Source organism: Quercus robur, chromosome 1 (assembly GCF_932294415.1).
Source record: "Quercus robur chromosome 1, dhQueRobu3.1, whole genome shotgun sequence".
NCBI lineage: Eukaryota > Viridiplantae > Streptophyta > Magnoliopsida > Fagales > Fagaceae > Quercus > Quercus robur.
The window spans coordinates 15,268,070-15,276,216 of NC_065534.1; positions in this window are offsets into that span (position 1 = coordinate 15,268,070).

An 8,147-nucleotide genomic window follows, 5' to 3' on the forward strand; every position below is an offset into this window, starting at 1 on the left:
TAATCATTACAAGTGGTTAAATTGAAGACATAAAGACTACTCAAGAACTGCTCAAGAAACGTGCAAATCTGTAGGTCTCAATACCTCCTCGACAGAAGCTTGATCTGTCGAGATTCATTAAAGCTTGACAGATGCCCCGATCGATCGAGCTTATGGGTTTTTAGATTATAGCCAGAAACGTTTTATTCTAAAAGCTTATTTGTTTATGGGTTTGTATAATCCTTATAGGACTAGGAAAACCTAAGGTTTGTGGGTTTGCATAATTCTTATTGGACTAAGAAAGCCCAAGGTTTGTGTAAACCTATTTGGAATAGGAGAGCCCGTTAAACTCCTATTTAAAGGAGGTGGAAAAAGAAAAACCTAACCCTAGAGAGCTTCATAAGGTTTTCTTTTTGAAACCCTAGCCTCCTTCTACAGAAGAAAGAGTTCTTGCTATGTTTCTTGTACGCCTTTGGGTTCTGTAACCAAGCAAAGCCTCTTGCACCAAGATTGAAGATCTTATTGGTGTTTATATGTGAAGCTGCTGCAAATCAACTACAACAATCAAAGGGTTGCTGTGGAGTTAGTCACGTACTGGATTCGTGCAAAGGATTAAGTCGCATACTGGGATCCGCGCAATTGGTTAGTCACGTACTTGGGAGCCGTGCATCTGAAAGGGGAACTGTCACTATAGAACAAGTCCAATTGGGTATTGGGGTAAGGGTTCAACTATGGGTTGGTAAGGTACTTGGATTCCCTTACTTGTAACCGCTTGTTGTAATAATAGTGGAGTTTCGGGAGTGGTGACCTGAAAATCACCTGGTAGGGTTTTTGCAGTTAGGTTTTCCCCATTCGTAAACAAATCACCATGTTGTTTATTTTCCGCTGCTATTTAGTTTATTGGTGATTTGTTTGTGCTACCACGTGTTTGCATGATAAATTGATTAATTAATAACTTGACTAATTAATTAATTAATTTCTATCTCAAGGGGTCATTAAGTTTGTTGCCTATCAAGTGTTATCAGAGCAGGCACACTCTAATTAGGGTTTAATATTTGCTGTGTGATCCATTGACCCCTGTTGTCATGGAAACTCTTGATTGTTTTGATTTGCATGATCTTATGTTGAATGATGATGCTGATATTCAAGATGCCTATTGCAAGCTTTATAATTTTTGTATGAAATCTCTTGAATATTCTACAAAATTAAAAGCTAAATTTAAGAAGGTCAAGCTTGAAAAAGATGATTTGATTGCAAAATTGGATGAAGCCAATAATTTGAATGAGAATTTTAAAAATCAAATTTCATCTCAAGTGGACAAAATTAAAAGTTTGGAAGAGCAACTAGTTGAATCTAAAACTGAAGTTGAAAAATTAACTAGTGCCAAACTTGTTGTTGAGCCTAACTCAAAAGAAAAGGATTTTTATATTCCTCCATTTAAAAGGAACAATGAAGAGTTGAAGCTAATATTGCTAGGATAGACAAAGGTAAAAATTCTGATGTTAACGCTGAAGTTTCTAAACCTATGTCTAAAACTCCTCCTAGGAAGAATGAAAATTCTGAATTTGTCCCCACTTGTCATCATTGTCATATTGTTGGTCATATTAGGCCAACTTGTCCTAACTTGTCAACCTCTAAGGTTAGACCTCCTTCTAGGAAGCATAGTAGTTCGGAAACTACTCATGTTTGTCACCATTGTGGTGCTTCCGGTCACACTCGTCCTAATTGTTTCAAGTTGTTTCCTCATAAGCGGGTGTCCAATAGGTCTCATCCTTTGTCTAAAGGCTCTGTACCTATTCTTGGTGAGTTATTAAAAACTTTGAGCTTTTTGACTCAATTTCAGGGGAATTTTAATTCCTCTATGTCCTTTAGTAGTCATACTAAGACACGTGCATTTTCATCTTCACGGCCAATGACTCGTGCTGTGTGGGTGATAAAGAATCTTAAGACTTAATTGTCTTTTTGTTTGTCCTTTGCTTTAATTCTTTCTATCTAAAGTGGGACTCTCTTTGCTTGATTTCTTATCTGCTTTTGGAATCATACTTGCATGCATCTGCACCCTTCTATCATACCTTCAAGCATATGCATCTTTCTTTCATGCTTTTTATGTGTTTGTCTATTTTTGTTTGGTTAGTTTTCAATTTTGTTTTATTTTGTTTCTCATATAAAAATAAAAAAAGAAAAAAATTGAAAAATCAGTAAAATACAAAAACAGTGTGTGTTATGTGTACTTTGGTACTTGTGTACCTTGGATGGCAATTGAAACAAAGTCTTCTAAACTTTGTATCATCTGTAGCTTAGATGAGCATCTCTATGCACAACTAAGCAAGTGAGCTTTGTGGCTCGTGTTTGTGATGAGTAAGATTAAGTTGTCTCTTATACTTAACACTCATATCACTCTTTTTGACGGGAAGGACTAGAAAATCCTAAGAGAAATGCATAAATAATCATCTCACCACTATTGCCCGCCAATCATAATATGACACCTGTATGCTTCGACATAGCAAAATTGCAGTGTCAATGACATTTGTGTGCTTAGGCATAGCAAAATTTGAATGTCAAATATCATTGAGTATTTCTTTTCTCTCTCTAATAAGCCCATGCATGATATGCTTAAAAGAAAAATATGCAAAGAAAATTCAAAAGCAAAAATATCAAAAATGCTTTAAACATGATTGCAAGCGTGTATTCTAGGAGATGTGAGAGTTATATGATGTACCTCAAAGGTAATAGTCCCCATCAAGCAGTTATGATTATGTGTGAGTTAAAGTAATTTTCATATATCTCTAATCGTCATAACATGCATACACTTATGCAATCAGGAAAGAATTCAGGAAGAAAGATGAGAAGGAGCCTTAATCTACTCAAGGAATTACTTGCTTCGAATGCAATGGACATGGACATGGACATGTCAAGAAAGAATGTCCTAATTATTTGAGAATGAAGGGCAAGGCATATGACATAACTCTCAGTGATTCAGATTCTTCCAATTCAGATTCAGAGGATAGCTGTGATGAAGAAGGGAATTTTTCAGCATTTATGACTATTGCTCATGTTGAATCTTCAGAGGACTTGAATTTGCTTGTGCAAGAACTTGGGGAGCATAGTGATGAGGAATCCATGGGAATTGTAGAAGAATTGGATGCTGAAGTAGATGAAGATACAGCCAGTCTTCGAGAGAACTACAGCTCTCTCCTTGAGAAGTCAGGAGTGTATGCAAGGGTGGCCAAGGCGGCCATGAAGAAGATAAAGAAAGCAGAGGAGGACTATAGAAGTCTCCTAGTAAGATATAAGGAGGCCAAGTGTGAGATTGAGACGTTGAATGGTGAGTTAACTGAGGCTTACTCAAAGGTGAAATTTCTTGAACTTGAGGTGATTCAAGCAAATGCCAAAGTAGACCGAGTCTCTACCAAGAAGCTTGATGATGTCATCTCTTCTCAAAAAAATTTCTCTGACAAAACCGAGTTGGGATATACTAGAGAAAGTAGTTCGGGTGTCAAGGTAACCAAGGAAGTAAAATTTGTGAAGGCCAAAGAACCAAAAGAAGTTGTCCCTACTGTTGAGAAAGCAAATGTGGAGAAGAAGAAGAATATGGCCGACCAACGAGTGTTGAATAAGCCTCGCAACCAATCAACGGTCAGGTCTGAAGCCAAAGGGAGATCACCTCCAAAATCACAAAGAGGTCCGAGAATGAACCACGCATGCCATCATTGTGGACTTCGAGGACACACCAGACCTAATTGTCATAAGCTAAGAGCATTGAATAATGCTAGGGATCAAAGGTCAAAAGGACCAAGAGATGACAAGAGAAATTGGGCCGTTGGACAATCAAGAAGTCAAAATGGAGATTCTAGTGTGAAGGATGTAATGAAGATGATTGAGGCATTCACCACATGTTTGGCAAACTTCAACAGCAGGTTTGAAGGTCACAATTCACGTACCCAATCCTATAAGGATATCACCCCAAACGCACGTGACATGTGGGTGAAGAGGGGTACGCATGCATGATTATCTCCTATGTCCATGCATCAATATTTCCAATGCTTAGGATCATAAGTTCATGCATCATATCATGCATTGCTTTCTGTTTATTGCATGTTTCTTTTACCAGTTTTGCTTTTCCTTGTTGTTACTGATCTTACTTTTCTTGTTCTTTTTTTGAGTGTGTTCAAAAAAAAAAAAAAAACCCAAAAAAATTGAAAAATCTCCAAAAAGTTTGATCACTTGTTTTTGTGTGTATCGCATGTGAGTTTGGCCTAGTCCCTTCGTACTAATGGCGTAGTGCATTTACGAGCCTAACTTGTTCTGTATGCACATTTATCTTTGTGGGAGAAATCTTGAAATCTATGTGTGACTGTTGTAAATAGATCTTCAAGCTTGTCATGAATGAGTGGTTAATAGTTTTGATGGTCTTGATACTTGCATAGACTTGTACCTATATCTCTTCCCACTTTATTTTTATGTTTTTGCTATAGAGCTCTCTAAATGTAAATCTTCAAATGAAAAGAGATATTGAGCTGCAAAAGCCTGTCACACATACTAGTATTTGACTAGAAAAAAGGGAAAGCGACTTTTGTATTAAAATGTATGGTGCTCAAAAAGCCAAAGGCTAACTCTATTTGTTGAAATATCAAAAATTTCAAGAACAGATCTGAAAAATAAATGTATAATCCAAAAAGGATCAATTGTTATGATTTATGCACAAGCCAAATGAAAAGCTTCTAAGTTTTGTAATCATTCTCTTGTGGGAGGTCATATATGTTCATTTCTATAATTGAAATTGACCACTTGATTTCGTATCAGTTGTGTTGACTTGATTGAATTGATCATTGAAGCTTCACTCTGGTCTATGGACTATTCCACATTTGATACTCACACACAACACACAAGACTTTGTTCAGATAATGCTTATCTCATTTGTGTGATTGTACATGTTCAAATGTGATGTGTATGCTCAAATACTTGTTGATCAAACCCAAAAAGATTTTTGAGTGTTTTATATGTTTTTGAAAGTGATTTTATACTTTTGTGCTTTTAGTTTTTGTTCAAAATGCATATCTCATTTGTGTGATTGTACATGTTTAAATGTGATGTGTATGCTCAAATACTTGCTGATCAAACCCAAAAAGATTTTTGAGTGTTTTATATGTTTTTTAAAGTGATTTTATACTTTCGTGCTTTTAATTTTTGTTCAAAATGCATTTGTGTGTTTTTCTTCAAAAACTGGTTCAAAGGTCTTTTCGCGAGAAGCTCGCGACTGAGAGCTTCCCACGAAATGTGCTTAAGGGAAATTAAAAAGTCACATTTTCATACAGAAAGTCTCGCTACTGCCTCATGAGTATTTCGCGACTAAACTCTTCTTGTGAAATTGTTTTAAGGCAAAAACTGGAAATTTCTAAATTTCATACAAAAGTTATCGTGACTGTATTGCGACTGGTTTGTGACTAAGAACTTCTCGAGAAAGCTTCAGTATGTCTCGAGACTTTCTCGCGATTGTCTCGCTACTATCTAACCCACAAAAAACGCATGTTTTCAGTTTTTATGTAGCAGATGTGACAGTTTTTCAAACACTTAAACTTTCCCTCGCACTGCCTCTTTTCGAACCCTTCTCAACCCAAAATCATTTTTCACTCAAACCCCATCATTTTCAAGCAAAAATCTCTGCAAAATCACTTCAAGGTATGTTTTTCTAGACATTGCTTTCATTTTCCTTCAATTTTGTAGATTTTAGCTTAGGGTTTTCAAAATTGGGGATTTTTTTTTGAAAAAGGGTTGGGTTTCTCAATTTTGTGAAAAGTTTTCCAATATTTTGATTGGGCTGAGTCCCATTTGTTGTTGGTGCATCTGTGTTGGCCCCTTAAGGCATTTTAAGTTTGTATTAAGGCATTTTTCAATCTGTTCATGCATTCTTCAAGACTGTTGTGCATTGTCGCATGTCAAGTGCTTGACAAAATGTCCTAGTGACATTTTTGTGCTAAATTGGATTCAAGTGAATTCCAATTTTTGGGTTTACACTTGTTTGACCTTGTTTAACTTGGTTTGTTCACTGTTTATGTGTTTCACACACTTTGCCTATGTTGCATACACTAGACGCACACTAGGGCCCTCTAGGCACATCACATGCATCACAGGCTACACACACATGCATTAGCATAGACACACGCATACACAGTTTCTTATTTCATGCATTGTGTTTATGCTTACTTGGTTTAACATCTTTAACATGTTGTTTGAGTTTATTTACTCTGTTTTGTGTTGGTTATGCTATGTTTTAAAGTGTTTTCCTTTTGTGTTGAACTAACTTGAATCTAATCAAGTTTTGTGTTTTGTCTTTGTGTCTGTGCACTTGTTTTTGTGTTTTGCTCTCTGTGATATTTATGCAAATGTCTCCTACCAAACGTTCTGCGACCAAGAAATCCACAAAATTCTCTCGCACTAATTCTGACAATTTCAAGTCTGCTGAGGCTGATATGAAATACAATGACTGCTACAAAAGAGCAACCATTATTATGGAGAGGGTGGTCCAGCTAAAAACCCTTGAAGACACCTTCATCCCTGAGGTGTTCAAAGAAAGGACTTGGACCAAATTGTTGAACCCGGTTGGGGTTGTCTACTCAGAGATCATAAGAGAATTCTTCTCAAATGCTATTGTGGAAGAAGACCATATAGACTACTGGGTGAGGCATAAAGAATTTGTGATTACAAAGGATAGCATTCAAGAATTTTTGGAAATTCGTCCTCCCTCTCAACCAATCTCAGTCCAATATGAAGACAAATTGGGATCAACTGAGGAAATGGTGGAAATACTTGGTGGTACATCAAAGAAGTCATCCATGAATACAATCTCATTTTCACCAGAGATGAGGGCTTTGGCATATGTGATGATCCATAACTTGTATCCGATCACCAATCTCACTACACTATCAACTCCAAGGACAAAGTTTTTGTACGATCTCTTTACTCACAAGGAGATTGATATATGCTCTGTTTCGGACTTGATCGCCTCCTCGCTAGAGTGGATCAGATGTTCACCATGCTAAACTCCCATGTGCAGCACACTGCGACCCAGTTTGCATACGTCTAGGGACAGATCACAACACTATCTTCATAGATCGAGGACTTGTCCATGGCGCAAGGATCAGACTCAGAGTCTAATCAATTCTAGCCTCTTTGGCCATTCCGGTCAAAAAGGGGGAGCTAAGGAAGAGCTTGCACAGTGTTAGGGGGAGCATAGGTTTAGGCTTAGAAACATTGGTTATTAGTTCACAAATGGCTTACTTGTGTTTACTTTTAGCTTTTATAACTGCTGGTTTATGTTTATTCTTTTACTGTTTTCATTTAAATCTTCAGCACACTCTAGTTTTAATTTCAATTTATATTCAGTTTGTGATTATCTCAATGCTCTATAGCATTTTTCCGTGCTTTTAAGATATTACCAATATGTCTTGAGTTCTTTACACTTGTGCCCTAGGAGGATCTTGTTCCTCGATGCATATACTTTACGTATTTTGCATTGGTCGTGTGTTGGACATACAAGTGATCATAAGTGATTACTCTTTGTTTGCATGTCCGGATGAACACTTACTTGCTAAATGTTCATTGCAGTCATTCTTTAATGACTGAACTTGTTTGATCAAGTTTTTGTTTACATGATATCTAATGTTTACATACTTGATCGCACTATGCTTGCTCATGTTCATACCTTGTATTCAACTTGTCATAAGCTTAATGAAAATTTTGTTTGTGTGCGAGTGTCTCAGGTTACAGGTATAAACGTGCAAGTGCTTCACAGTTTCTATATTAGGTGTGAGTGAGTTTTGTCATTGTTCCCAAACTCAAGTTTAAGTCTAGAGTCTGTTTTAGGGGTTTTGTCACGGAATAGCCAAAGGGGGAGATTGTAAAGTTGTAATTTACAAATATGTATTCTGTTAGCTTTTATTCCGTGCCAAATTTGATTGTAATTTTATTCAATCTTTTGTACCTTGTATTTATTGTAGGATTTGATTGTAAGGGTTGTGTGATAGAGAGAGAGAGAGTGTGAAGACTCAAGCAATTGAAGTCAGAAGATTTCTCGCAGGTAGCTCGCGACTAAGCATCCCGCGAAGTGAAGCATGTGCCTTGCACATGACTGGAATGCGAAGAGTCAGTACAGATGGAGATAGCTGTGT